Raw genomic sequence first — 15,073 nt, forward strand, 5'->3', positions numbered from 1 at the left:
TTCTGTTGGCTAATTAAAAATTCTGAATCTTATTGAAAATTTGAAAAATGCATAAGATTTTAAATGTTTTTGTTTTTATGTTAAAACATTTTCAAAACGAAAAAAATTGTTAATTTTTCCTTTTTAGAATTCGAAAAACAAATGATTTTGTTAATTCTATTGCTTATAACCTTAAAAATTGGAACAAAACTACACAAAGCATTGAACTATTTATTAAACTTATTATGTTCTGAAAAATAATATCTATTTTTTTCATTGCAGTAAAAATATAATTTGTATTCCTATAAATTCAGGTTATTTATTGTATACGGATATGTAAATAATTGTTTCATTGCGCTAACATTTTTATTGGTTTTAAACCCCATAACACCTGGTGAATTTATCGTGAAATTTTATTATATTTGGATATGGAGTAAAAATTAAATTTTTTTCTTCTTTTTTATTGGTTTTGATTTTCATAAAAGCTGGTGTACCTATGTGTAAAGGTGTATTCTAATCTGATCAACTGCAGGATGAAAGTTGTATCTCTAATCCTCTCCATCCTTCTCCTCATCAACTCAACACGATCGCTCTTCTTCCAGCAGTCATGCCTTACTGCTGGAACATCATGTTCACTTCCTACTCCTACCACGTAAGAATAATAATATCAAGAAATTTATTATTCACTTTACAGATGAAACAAATATTCAGCAATTGTTTAGCCTATACACATTTTTGTCTTTTCAAATTTTAAAGAAAAATGTTTTTCTAAAAAGATTTAACAAAAAGAAATATTTAATTTTTTTTTGTTGGCGGGGAGTATACAAGAGTGGGGGGGGGGCGGGCTACGTTGGGTAGTGAAAGGAATAAGTAAAAGGTTTTGTCAATAATAAAAAATTATCTGTACTTATTTTCAGAGCTATTAGTAATCAGTGCTGTCAGAACTTAAACTTAGCGTGCATTGACCCCAATCCACCAGCTGATCCTACTGTTGTTGATATTACTCCGGCTGCTTTCCTTGCAAGACCAAGACAATGCATGACATTTCCTTGAAGACTATTGCTGCTGCATGAAACATGAGCCAAGAAATAATGTTATTAAAAATAATAATAAATTTTTCAAGCAGTAACAGTAACAGTATTTTAACTTTTAATTTTGGAACTCAGAAACTGCTTTGCTGTGGAATCTTAATCAAAAGTTTCTGAGAGAGATCATCATTGGTATCATGGGTGTTCATTTCCTAGGGGGTACACCCAAATCACCTTGAACCTAGCCGAATGCAGTTAAGGCTAATAGGTCTTTTAATTTCTTTCTAAATTACTGCAAGACACTGATACATGTAATGCAGCTGACAAAGGGAAGTTCTCATTATACAACAATGTCAGCAATAAACCTGCATATGGCCGATATCAAAAACAACTGGAATAAATATAGAAACTCAAGAGCTGATATTGAAATACTACAAATTGCCTGATCAGCTGTCGAAACTGCATATTAACCCTCCTGGGGGGGCGAGGGTATTCAGCTAATTGAATGAGCAAAACAGGACAGCCAGGAAACAAGAAGATTGGAAAAATAAGTATCTGCATTCTGCATTAAATACATGTATCAATTTATTTGTTTCATAAAAAATTATAAATAAATAAATTGATAAAGTTAAAAATTATGGCTCTATCTCTTCTCTGTGCACGATATATAACATTAGCAAAAAAAAACCTTTCCTGGGGTCATGTGATGTCCCATGCAAAAATTGGGCCCAATTGGTTATGCCGTTTTGCTGTTTATTAGATACAATCAGCAAACAAAGACCCAGACAGGCAAAGTATGTATGGTTGATAAAAAGAGTCGGCGGGTTGAATTTAGGCCCCTTTGGTTTAGAAAATGACTTTTGGCTCATAAAAAATTTAAACATACTTTTCTTCCTTGTTTACTAAATGATATTTGGGCAAAGTAAATATATGTAAACATTAAAATAGACTGTCCAGAAATCTTTTTTTACTGCAACACAATTTAAAAAAAAACATATATCTGATATACCATCGGGACTAGTTATTGGGGTGTTTGAGGTCAGGAAAAAGGCAGAAAGATGTTGGTAAGGATCTAGATGTAGGATTTAGAGAAGCACAGCCAGTCGTGGTGAGCTAAATTTAAAAGGACAGGGATCAGTAAAAGGCTTAAAAGTCTAGAGCCGAAAACTTTAGAATGAGATATCCTTAATTACGATCGCTTAATCTGAGTATCCAATTACACACTTTTGATTTTCTTCTTAATCCTCTTTTTTGGATATCCCTATTCTGTATAAAGTTACATTTGATAAAAATTGCAGATACAATGCTATATCGATTGGACTATATTATAATATCCGATTTAATTCAAATCAGCTGTTCACAAGCCGGCTTTTAAAGCATTTAAAAAATATAAATTTCATCATATTAATATGAACTTACAAAAAAACATATTTTATCACATTTTATGGCCATTGTAATTTTAAACGTTAGTTTTAAAAAACATTAATCCAAAACTTACGTTGGTTCAATCGATGTTTAGTTCAATTGATATGACACCATCAACACCAGAAATAAAGCCAGTTTTTCAAAAGTTAAAGAGTACATCTTAACATAACACGCTGATTGATTGAATTTCAAACTTCTTTCTTGGATATGGAATGCGTTTTAAAATAATCTTGGGTTAAGTAAAACCAGAGCTGAAAACTTTAGAATGATGGATAACGAGATTGATGCTTTATCCTCTCTTTTTCTTAATATTGAGACTAAACTAATCTTGTATAGTACTTGTATCCTGAAAAGTGTATAAAATTCAACCAATCAGAGTCGCGTAAATGAAGCCGATAAATTTTAAATTTTTCATGCCATTTAAGATTAATATACAGAAGCAGGAGGGACGCTATAATTTAAAAAACTGGTTTTAGATTTTTCTCTTCTGTATCCAAGAAAGAACGGTTTAAGAAGAATTTCAAAAGTGTGTCCATTGGATACTTAGATTAAGTGATCGGGATTAAGGATATCTCATTCTAAAGTTTTCAGCTCAGGAGTTTAAGCATTAATCTTGATATCCATCATTTTAAGTTTTCAGCTCAGGAGTTTAAGCATTAATCTTGATATCCATCATTTTAAGTTTTCAGCTCAGGAGTTTAAGCATAAATCTTGATATCCATAATTTTAAGTTTTCAGCTCAGGAGTTTAAGCATTAATCTTGATATCCATAATTTTAAGTTTTCAGCTCAGGAGTTTAAGCATTAATCTTGATATCCATCATTTTAAGTTTTCAGCTCAGGAGTTTAAGCATTAATCTTGATATCCATCATTTTAAGTTTTCAGCTCAGTATGGAAAAAAATGCTTGGTAGGATTAGAAAAGCACTTGAAAAATACCTGTATTCCTCAAAATTTAACCCCTAAATTTTGAAACAAGGGCTGAAAGGGTTAAGCAACATGATTTAGAGGTATTTGAGAACAAATATTTAAGATTAGCCATATCATTACCGAAAAATTCTACTTTTGGCCTAAAAACATGTTGAGGATTGTCTTGGTTTCTGCAGAAGTTTGCTTCACCAGACCTCTGACAAGTCTCCTTCTGAGCTGTTCCTTCCGAATATTATGTTTTTTGGATCCTCCTGTCAAATATTTTTTCAAAGAGAAAGCGCAGTTTTCAGGATTTGAAGTAAAAAAACAGTATTTTTTAATTGTTGAAGGGTTGGATCCGTGCTCAATAATATACCAAATTCTTATTATATTTATGGCATGTTCTGGTGTACTTTGTACATATATAAATATACTTCCAAGTTCCAACAGCTTTAAAATAAATGATATAAGTAAGGCTCCAAAAATTGGCTTTTCATGTATTTCTTAGTGTCTGTTAATCCCTGTCATATTCACTATGTATATAAAGTCCTTTATTACAGTCTGCAGTATTTTATTTGTAATCACTAAATATATGTGTCTACTAGCAGTTCTGGCGGTACTTTTGTCTGTCCATAATACAAAATACTAATAGTCTTTCTGATCGAAGTCCCTCTGTCCTTGTTTGCCAGTAAGGGGCTTATCCATTTTTTCCTCTTATAGTCTACAAAAGTCCTAATAGTTTATATAATCCTTATCATATTTCTTGTTGTTCTTGTGTAACCTTAAAAGATAAATGTATTGTATAAATCATGAGAAGCAATATATATATGTACAGGTTTTTTTGAGAATACATTAAGAATGACTGACTGTCTTTGAGTTGAAAATGAGAAAAAAGTTAGAAATTCTAATGAAAATGAACATTTTTTTCTTTTTTTATCATTTTTAGCAAAATTTGATAAAAATAGTCCACAATCGATTCATGTTCATGCTGGAGTCAAGTGAGAGGGGGGAGGCTAGAGGGGGTGAAATATGCTGAGGGGTTGAGGGGAGGACTAAACTTGGTTTGCCCCCCCCCCCCCCTAGCTACACCATTGACTTAATAGCTTTCACTAACCCGCCAACTCTTTTGATCCATCCTATATAAAGATTGTTATATATATCTTTATCCTGGCTGGTAAGGTGTAGGGTTTTCAGCTTAAAGGAAAAGCAAATATTTTGTGAATTTTTTTTTGAGGAACAGAAAATGCGAAAATTTCATGAAAAAATAATACAAACATTTAGTGAAAAAATGCAAAAATTTCATGAAAAAATGGAAATTTTGCAAAAAAACGAAACAAAAAATTGCGAAAATCATCAAAAAAGACTCGGCCGTTAAGATCTTTCTTCTTAAAACACAAAATAAAATCTACTACGGAGCAGAGTATTCCACGAGTTCTTTAGAGCAATTAATTTTTGCAGCTATAAAACTCATGGTTTTCACAAAATTTTTGCAATTCGCAAAATTTTTGCATTTTGCGAAAATATTTTCGCATTTTCACGATAAGAAAATTTCATAAAATTTAGCATTTTTTCGTGTATTTTCATTTGTTCACATTGGATGAACATTAAAATGGAAACTGTTTTCGATTAAAATCGTAAGATTTGTATCATAAAAAATTAGTTCTTTTTCTACAGTGAGAACCAGAAAACTCTGTAACAGTGTAATTGATGTCGTTACAAATGTAATGTTTAATGTTCTATCTCAATTACAAAAGCTGAGATATCCTCAGGCTTTAAAAAATTTGCTCCCTCAGGTGCTCAGAACCTGGTGCTGTTTAATAAACTGATTTTTCTCTCTTCAATAATAATTCGTTCTTTAAAGTAGAAATAAATATGTTTTCACAGTTTATTGGATCTAAGATACATCTGTTGTGGTTTATTCTGGCTAAGCTTGCTGTCCTAGTATCTGAGAACTGTAGCTCGTCTGTGATAGTTTGATTTCCGCCCGAGCAACTTCCTAAACTCCATATTCGGTTTTGCTGCTCCTGTTCCGGATTTCATATTATTTCATATTTTTATTCAACTACAAAGCACGAGATAATACAAATAAAAAATCACAATTTACTATGTAGTTTGGACCCGCCTAACCAGAGTAGGTTGTTTTAATTGGTTGGCCCACTATAAACGAATGAGAATTGCAGATAAAAACAATGTACATTGTACATTNCTTCTTGCTTCTGTTGTTTGAGCTCTGATATCTCCTTGCTCAGTATAACCACAATTTCAACTAAATGGTTTAGAATTGTACCAAAACTAGATTTTTCAGGTTGTATATCAGTCTCAGAACCAATTCCTAGATCGGACAGGTTTTTGAGAATAGAATCTAGGGCAGCAATTTCTATTTCTGGGTGATTTTCTGACTTGTTATTTTCCTTGGAGTTAGTAGCCCTTGGAGGTTTTTCATGGTTTGCATTTTTCCTACCAGCCAATTTATACAACCTGTATAAATTGTTGACTGAACTATCTATACATGAACTTATAGATAATTAGTGCCAGATGACCGAGCGCACACACACACACTCACGTCTTGTCACGGTGAAGGAAGCTATATTTAACTCAATATCTCATTGAGCATGCTCCCGTGTAGTATCTGTTACACAGTAATCTTAGCTGTAGCTCCAGTTGCCCACAAATTTTAATAACTTTTTGCTTTCACTACAAAAACACTTACTACAGAACTTTCATACTTTCGACCACTGGGTTTCACTTGTTTAAAAAGAATTATTTTTTCTCCAATCACTGCACTTACACATTTACATATAGGTTTTTTTGTCTTCAACCAATAGGATTCATTTTTGCAACCTTTTTTTCCTTCTAGCAGATGAAATTTAGCTTTTTTTACAAAATAATTAATTTCTAAACCGCTTAAATTGCACATTTCTTACAACCTTTTTGTTCTTCTATTAAGGGGACTAAATTTTTTATGCAAAATTGTTTTTTTTCAACTGTAACCTCTGGAAAAAGAATTCTTAAGCTAGTGTGAAAGAAATTAAAAGTTATTTAAAACCAATTAATTGAAAGAAGAAACAGTTCCATAAAATTTTTTATTCCAGCAGTTGAAAGAAAATAAATGAAATAGAAATAGAAATCTAAAAATTTGAAGCGGTTAACGTTAAAAAAATTCTTGAAAAATAATGTGCTTTAAAATAACCTGATCAGGAAATATAAATGATTAAAAAATAGAACATTTTTATTATTCTAGTTTACATTATTTTATTGTTCAAATATTATCCATCAGCAATATCTTTCATCTTCATCTGTATTACTGGCATGTTCTGTTTAAATTCAGCCATTGATTGTAGCTCCTTGTTATAGTTCGTGGTATTGGATCTGTACATGCTAAGTTCAAATTTTGACAGCATTGCCCAGAAAACGTTCTAAAGAGATAAATATACTACTAAAAATTTCATTATTTTTATACTTTTTTTGAATATTTATTTAATGAAAATGACAAACAATTATTAACAGATTAAAATATGACAGACAATTTATTTGTTCGTTAGTTGTTTCCTTTGTTAATAAAAAATTATATTGTAATATTGATTGTAAGCAAGCAACTATCAACCAACATGACCTGAAACTAAACCAACTCGTATTTATTCATTTTCCAAAAAAAGTATATTCTTACGTTGTAGCAAGCGGTAGAGAACATGGATTTCCTGCAGTACGGCACTGTTGGAAGTTTAATAAGAAGGATTGTGTTGAATTGATGAGGAGAAGAACGGAGAGGATTAGAGATACAACCTTCATCCTGCAGTTGATCAGACTACAATACATTTTCAGACAGAGATACAACAGCTTTTATGGAAAACGAAACAAATAAAATGTTTAATTGAGAAAGAATTTTTATTTTACATCATATCATTTCCGCATGCCATAAAATATTCAGCAGTAAATAGACTCACATTTATAGAGAAATAATTTTTGTGAGCATGCCGAATATATGCATCACTTGTTCATAAAATTGAGATTGTTAACTAACGGTAACTTAAAAACAACGTAAAATACCCTTAAAGAAATGAACGGCTAAACTAAACTAAAAACTAATGGCTACCTAAATTCTTTTTCAACGCTTGGAACAAACCGTTAACAAAACTGCTTGAAAGAGTTGATACGTGTCCAGCCCCACCCAAAAAAGGCTGGGAAAGGGGGAAGGGTCTTTGCGTTTTTTATTATGTATGTAAAAAAATATTTTGCACCTGTACATATCTGCATGTGCTTTATAATAAAAATATGATTTACGGTCCCATTCCCTAACCATCTGTCCACTCCCCATCCCATCTCCATCCCATGCATCCCCATCCCATCCCATCCGTACCATCCCTTCCCCATCCCCCCCATCCCCTCCCCATCCCATTCAATCCCATCCCTCCCCATCAACATTCCCCCCATCTCATCCTATCCCTCTCCATCCCATCCCTCCCCATCAACATCCCTCCCAATCAACATCCCTCTCCATCCCCCCCCTCTCCATCCCCCCCTCTCCATCCCTCCCCACTTCATCCCATCCCATCCCTCCCCTCCCTATCCCATTCCATCCTTCCCTTCCCTTTCTTCCCTTCCCTTCCAACTTCAAGAGAGGTGGGGTGAGGACTCTTTAAAAACAGGCGGTAAATTAGGTAGTTGCCATTCATATATGTCATTAATATTAACAAAAATAAATTTCTAATAACAATTTAAACTTTCATGTTATAAATATACAAAGCTTATCTGTCTGTTTTTTTGTTTGTATCCAAGTTAGTTATACAAGTTTGTTCTCGTATTTCTATCCTAGAAAATTTACAAGGTTGTTCTTGTATTTCTACCCTAAATAATTTACAGGTTTATCCTCGTATTTCTATCCTATATAACTTACAAATTACAAATTATTTTAAGGAATCCAAACTTTTGCATGTAATAAATTGTTGCTTAGTGCCATATTTGGGCACACAGGATATAAACTACGTTGAAAAACAATCTGTGTCAAGAAAAAAAATTTAACGAATGAGAACCCATTTTGTAATATGATTAAATTTTCAAACAGGACTAATTGATGGCGAATAATTAACAACTCGGACTAAAGAACCAAAGGAAAGAAGGAAAGAATGAAAGAAAGAGAAAATAAATTCATGAATCTATCATTACCTGGTATAACCACCATAAACGGTTAAACTACTCTAGACGATGATCAGTCAATATCCTTCCAATCTATAGAGATCGATGTGAACAGTTACAAATTCTGCCAGATTCTCTGGCTAATGACCGGGTTTAAACCAATCTTTACAAAATTTTCAAATATGTTATAAAATAGCTCCCACATCGTGCTATTTTTTCCACTTTACAAAATTTTCAAATATATTATAAAAAAGCTCCCACATTGTGCTATTTTTTTCCACTTGTATACTTCAAGATGACATTTTAATTATCGAAAAGCATCTCCTCTTTTGATAAAAGCCCTTTGAAATTATGTTAATTCTCAATTTCATAAATTCTTTTAAAGAATGTCGTCAGTAACAAGACCGATCTATGTAATAATACTCGAAAAACGCATACCCACAGTTGTTCAACCAATGTCGTCAGAAGTATAGCTCTGAATATGTACAGCTTTGAATTCCTGTTTTAAAAATGTCGTCATTAGTACAGACTATGTCTGCACTATGTCATTCTAAATATGTTACATTTTGATTTCTTAAATATCTTGAAGAATATCGTCATTGTTATACACTATGTCCAAAATATGTTATTTTTACTCCAAAAACGACGACTCACAGTATTTCTTAAGATCTCATTCTAAATATGTTACATTTAAGTTTTTAATGTATCTTGAAGAATGTCGTCATTGTTTTACATGATGTCCAAACTCTGGCATTTTTACACGAAAAAAGTCGACTCACAGTATTTCTGAAGATGTCGTTATTATTACAACTTATGAATTCTTTCAAATGTGTCTGTTGTTTATATATAAACAGGGACACGATCAAATTTAAAACTTTTATCTCATGACTTGGTTACGAACTAGTAACCTACATTAAATTCACAGATATAAATTCCTTTCTAAACTAAAGTGATATATAAAATATATATTATGTAATTCAATCATTATCTTGAAAAACTACAGAAAATAAAAATATTTAGTTTTAAAGCTAGCTATACAAAATGCATTTTGCACATATTTTTGCAATTTTTTTTGGAGTGCACGCGCACCGGGTAAGTGTGTGAAAATCTTGGTCGCATTTTTAAAACACTAGGCCTCGAAAACATTTTAAATGGTATACAACCTATTTTTTGCACACATTATTGCAATTTTTTGCGGCGTGCACGCGCACTGAGTAAATGTACACCAATGTTGACCGTATTTTTGAAATCCTTGGCCCAATTCACTATTTATACATCATAGACATATTAATGGTATGAAACTAAAGGGATTTATTGCGAATTGTACCAAAAAATTATCAGGATTAAAACTTGTCAAGTTAGGAAAACGACGTAAACTTCCACATTATAAAGGTCCCATTGTGAATCGAGAATGCCCCTCTTTAAATGGAGGTTCACTTTAATGTTAATTTACGCTACATTGACCGGAAATAAGAAACTATCATTTTTAATCATATCTTTGATTCTTCAATAGTTGGCAAAGATGGTTCTATCAACCCAAATCTGCTTTATCACTTTTCTTTTACAATAAAACTTGATATATAATCTGAAGAAAGTAAGTAAAGAAACTCTGTAAGTAAGAGGCAAGTAACCATGTAGAAAATACCCTTACTCCAGTACAATTTTTCGAGACGTATCTATCCAGAGACCGAATTTAAAGAATTTGAGCAGTGGCTTAAATTTAACCCGCGGCTCAAATATGGTTGGTTTCACTTAAAATTGTATCAAATGTTTCAAGATTTAATCCAGCGCTAAATTTAAACCGGGTTTTGGCGGATTTAAACCGCGGCTCAAATTCTTTAAATTCCATCTCAGGTCTATCCTCTAAACACTCTTATCCAGGACTGGCTCTTCAATCAAACAGGGCCGGATCCAAGTGCCACACAGGCAATATCTCAATGCCACATAGGCAACGCTATATGCCACACAGGCAATACTGAATGCCACACAGGCAATTCTAGATGCCACACAGGCAATGCTAAATGCCACACAAGCGAATTGAATGCCACACAGGCAATTCTAGATGCCACACAGGCAACTTAAAATGTAACACAGGCAATGCTAAATGCCACACAGGCAACACTAAATGCCACACAGGCAATTCCACTCATATAATTCAACGAGGACTGAATGCCATCCTTCCGCCAAATTCAAGTACAGGTAAGGAGGACAGAGGCGGCCAGAGACAGAAGCAACCTGGCCTTGAGTGTTCATAGATGAGGTAAGATAATATCAACTCGTATAATTCAACGAGGAACAAGCAGTCCCAGACAAGCTTACTTAGGCTTCTGATAACTTAATCAAAAGCAGAGTCTTAGTCAACTGAACTGTATATTGCATTTAGAAATGGGTTATTTAAATGTAATTACAAGTCACAGTTGGTTAATATATATACGAAATAGACAATCACAATATAGATATGACAGAGTCATATCTTTCTACGAACATGGAATAGTTTAATCGCATTTCCAGGATTTGCGTATTTATTGCACAGTTGAAGTTTTAATGAACGTATCTAAAGGATTAAAGAGAATAGAATACAATTAATCTATTTCTGACCATATTTTATAGCATAATTTAAGTATGTTGCGAGACTTGAGGTAATCATGTTTAAGAATTCATTGAAAACCGCAAACGTAGTTTCAATGAACAATGTCATTATGTCTAAATTCAGAACTTTAAATCATTTGTAATGTACAACATATTGGCATTGCAAGTTTAAAGAATGTAAGTATGTTGCGAGACTTGAGGTAATCATGTTTAAGAATTCATTGAAAACCGAAAACGTAGTTTCAATGAACAATGTCATTATGTCTAAATTCAGAACTTTAAATCATTTGTAATGTACAACATATTGGCATTGCAAGTTTAAAGAATCTCATGTTTACATTCTTTTTGCTACAACCAGCTGCATTTATTAGTAAAAGTATAATTCCTGTAAATTATAAGAGTATGTATTTATTCCTGAATGTTATTGCATTCGGAAATGTAAATAATTAAGCTTTTGCACTCAACTTTTTTATATAGATTATGAATCCATTCACAGTTGGTGTGTTTTATAGAAATTTTATTGCGTTAGGAAATGGCGTTTAAATAACATATATTTTTTTGCCTTTTTTATTAGTTTTAATTCCCATAAATGCTGGAGTATCTTTAACTGAAATTGTATTCTGATCTGATCAACTGCAAGATGAAGGTTGTATTTCTAATCCTCTCCATCCTTCTCCTCATCAACTCAACACAATCCTTCTTATTTCCGCAGCAGCAGTGCATTTCTACAGTCGGAGCACCGTGCAGACTTCCAACACCAAATACGTAAGAATTTTTGAGTTTTGAAATTAATAAGAATGAGCCTATTCAAGAAAAAAAGTAAGATTTTTTTATCATTGATTTTTTGGTTGATATCTAAAATAAAAAGTAAAATTTGATATGTTTTTGGTTGGTTTTTTGACGATAAAATTAAAACTACTTGAATCTTTTCAGACCTATGAGTGCTCAGTGTTGTCAGAACTTAAATTTAGTTTGCGCAGATCCTAGCCCACCAGCTGATCCGGATGCACCAAACGCGTTTACTATCATGCAGTTCACAAATATAGCAAGACTATGTTCACGATTTCCTTAAAGACGGTAGAATATTAATGATGGACAAAATATGGACCATGAATTTAATATTTTATTTACTTTACATGCATATTTACATTTATGTATTTTAAAATGCAAAATTATATACATAGTTTAAATATATCAAAGATAAATTAATAAATTGTTTTTGTTTAAAACAATATTATTCTATAATATTGCATACAAATCTTATTGTTCTAATATGGCACGTGCCAAAAAGACAAAAGTGACTAAAGATAGAAATTTTCTTTCACTAAATGTTTTAAGAATAAAAGAAGGTGTCAAAATATTCCCTGGTATGTTTAAAACCTAAGAATATCCCTGTATGATAGTTTAAGGGTTGTAGTATAATTTTGGTAAATTAAATTATAGTATTACATATTAAACCTATTTAAACCTCAAACTTTTCTACAACCCTGATGCATTTATCTAGAAATACCCTGGTAAAACTAACTTTAAAAAAATGTTCATTCTAGCTTTGAAAAAATATCATTTTCAATTATTAAGACTAGGTGCATACAGGAGAAATTTTGAGATACAAGAGGTACTGGGTGCAACTGAGGGGTTCTGCAGGGTACTGTTGGGGCAGGGGGGGCTGGATCTTAGCTAGTGAAGTACATGGCCTGTACAATTGGTAAAGGATTAGCATATATCATCACTCTATATATGCTATAATCTCATTTGTGTGGAGGTGCTGCTACAGAGACTGAGGGGCACTGGAGGAAATTGGGGGTACTGAGTGAAACTTTGAGATACTTTAGGGTACTGTGGTGTACTGTGGGGTACTGTTGGGTACGCGGGGGTACTAGGGGGTTTCTAGGGGGTACTGGGAGGTACTGAGGCCAGGGTTACTGAAGGGTACTGTCGGATGTACTGTTGGGTGTTATCCTGCAGTTACCTGAGTACTCCGCAGTACCCACCAGTAACCCTCAGTATCAGCCAGTCCTCCCCAGTACCCCCAGTAACACTCAGAACCATCCAGTACTTCCCAATATTCTGAATTCTGTGCTTGTACTGAAGGAAAAGAATTAAAAACTATAATGTAATAATCCTTAGAAATGCTTCTGACTCTACTAAATATTTTTGTTAAAAATTTAAATTCAGTTTGATTTGGCAAATATTAAATGCAGAATCTTTTCTGCTTTATACGTTGGCATATCTTCTACTTGGTATATACAAGACCAAGTCAATGGGAGTTCCAGTATTGCTGTAAAACATTCTACAACCACAACAAAGAAACTATGGATATTATAATGATTGCAATGATTAGAACTAAAACATAGCCGAAATAAAAAGTGTGAGCTCCGCAAGATGTTGTGTTAAATGCAGCTGTAGAATCTTCAATCCCATCTTTAAACACTCATTCAGTTGATTCATCCATTGATTTTACAGTTCTGTTTCAGTACCCATTTATTGAACTTGGTTCATTCAATCTAAGGAATTTGCTCAATATAAAGCAATATTTATCAATACTTATTTTGACTTAAATGGCCTGGCTAGATTTGGTAGTTGAGTCGAAAGTGCAGTATTGTAGAAGAATACTTTAGGATTCATGTGATACCGGTAAGACATTTTTATGGTGTAAATTTTTAAAAAGAGCGTATAAGTTGTTTGTAATATTTTACCTGTTGTTTCAATCAGCAGAAGAAACATTTTTTTAAATTCTTAAATAACATTGACAAAACATGTAAAAAATACTAATCTACAAACTAGTTTGAGTTGCATTATTGAATGATTCTAAAGATGATTTTTATATCCCTTTCACTCTTTTATTTTAACTTGACAATAATACGTTCATCCTTTCCAAGATGTCGTCTTCATTCCATTTTAACATTTTTATCCACTAAATCACTTATTCTCTTATAGTTTTACACACACATATTTTATCCTATCGGTATCTTTATACTAAACTTCAATATTTTGCTTATTCTCTTTCAATACAGTGTTTCTTAAAAAAACATCTACTCCTTTGCCCAATCTTTCCAATCACTCTAACTACCAATATAACAACCCTTATTTTCATCCTAGCTCTCATTGATTCCTAATCCCAAATCTTCCAATCCCAAATTTCTCTACAGCTGATTTCCATCCCAATCCCAACTTCCTCTTTAGTTGATATCCTTTCCAATTCCAAAAATTTTCTACCTACTTCCAATTGGTTCTATCTCATTCATATACCTTATTCCCAAACCAAGCCTAATCCCAATATCTTGAACATTAGTTAATAATCGTTTGGGATCCCAATAGTTTGGATTTTATGTAAAAGTTACGACACTATAAACTTTTTATATCATGCTTTATTTATGACAATGGACAAGAAAATATGAATTTTAGAAGTATTAGAAAGTAATAAGCCTGTGCAAAAAACCAGCCTGTGTGAATATTTTGAACTGTATTATGCTGCCTAGCTAAAGGGGTGTTTAGATCCCTTGAAACAAAAGTTATTAATATGTTTTCATGTTTTCACTTTTATATCTTTAATAGTAATGCAGGGGAGGAGTAGGACTCTGGGTTGAGAAATCACTTTGTTTTGAACCGATTAATTCAATTTCTATCTTCTTACCTCCCGTTTTTGAATCACAATTTATTAAGATTAAAAATGGGAAGAATAAATATACAGTTGTAGGTAACATTTACAGGCCTAACACTGCTCCGTATGCAGACGTGAAATATTTTAAGCAAACAATAAGAGAAATTTTTCAAAAATTAGGTCTGATCCTACTTCAAGAAATGCGCAGGATGTAGTCTTAGTAGGAGATATGAATAATAACCTTCTAAAACATACATTGCATAGTGACACAGAGACTTATTTAGATACGCTTCTTGAGAATAGTTTTTTGCCTCTTATAACTCTTCCTACTAGAATAAATCACAATTCAGCAACCATTTTAGATCATATTTGCACTAACATTGCTGATGATAGTTTTGTTTAGTATAGGAT

General features: G+C 32.6%; 3 long non-coding RNA genes across 3 annotated transcripts; 2 read left to right on the forward strand and 1 right to left on the reverse strand.

Moving 5' to 3' along the window:
* Nucleotides 1-486: 486 nt before the first annotated feature.
* On the forward strand, nucleotides 487-1,108 carry LOC111717366 (uncharacterized). The gene is made up of 2 exons (XR_002768764.1): nucleotides 487-631; nucleotides 897-1,108. It is a non-coding gene; the product is annotated as an uncharacterized LOC111717366 (long non-coding RNA).
* A 5,442-nt stretch (nucleotides 1,109-6,550) lies between these two features.
* Nucleotides 6,551-7,128, reverse strand: LOC111717371 (uncharacterized). Its single transcript, XR_002768766.1, has 2 exons — nucleotides 7,007-7,128; nucleotides 6,551-6,755 (listed from the first exon to the last, which is right to left on the reverse strand). It is a non-coding gene; the product is annotated as an uncharacterized LOC111717371 (long non-coding RNA).
* Nucleotides 7,129-11,668: 4,540 nt separating this feature from the next.
* LOC111717367 (uncharacterized) lies at nucleotides 11,669-12,072 on the forward strand. Its single transcript, XR_002768765.1, has 2 exons — nucleotides 11,669-11,826; nucleotides 11,995-12,072. It is a non-coding gene; the product is annotated as an uncharacterized LOC111717367 (long non-coding RNA).
* Nucleotides 12,073-15,073: the final 3,001 nt, after the last annotated feature.

The sequence above is a fragment of the Eurytemora carolleeae genome, unplaced genomic scaffold (assembly GCF_000591075.1).
Source record: "Eurytemora carolleeae unplaced genomic scaffold, Eaff_2.0 scaffold1414, whole genome shotgun sequence".
In the NCBI taxonomy this organism is placed as follows: Eukaryota; Metazoa; Arthropoda; class Copepoda; order Calanoida; family Temoridae; genus Eurytemora; species Eurytemora carolleeae.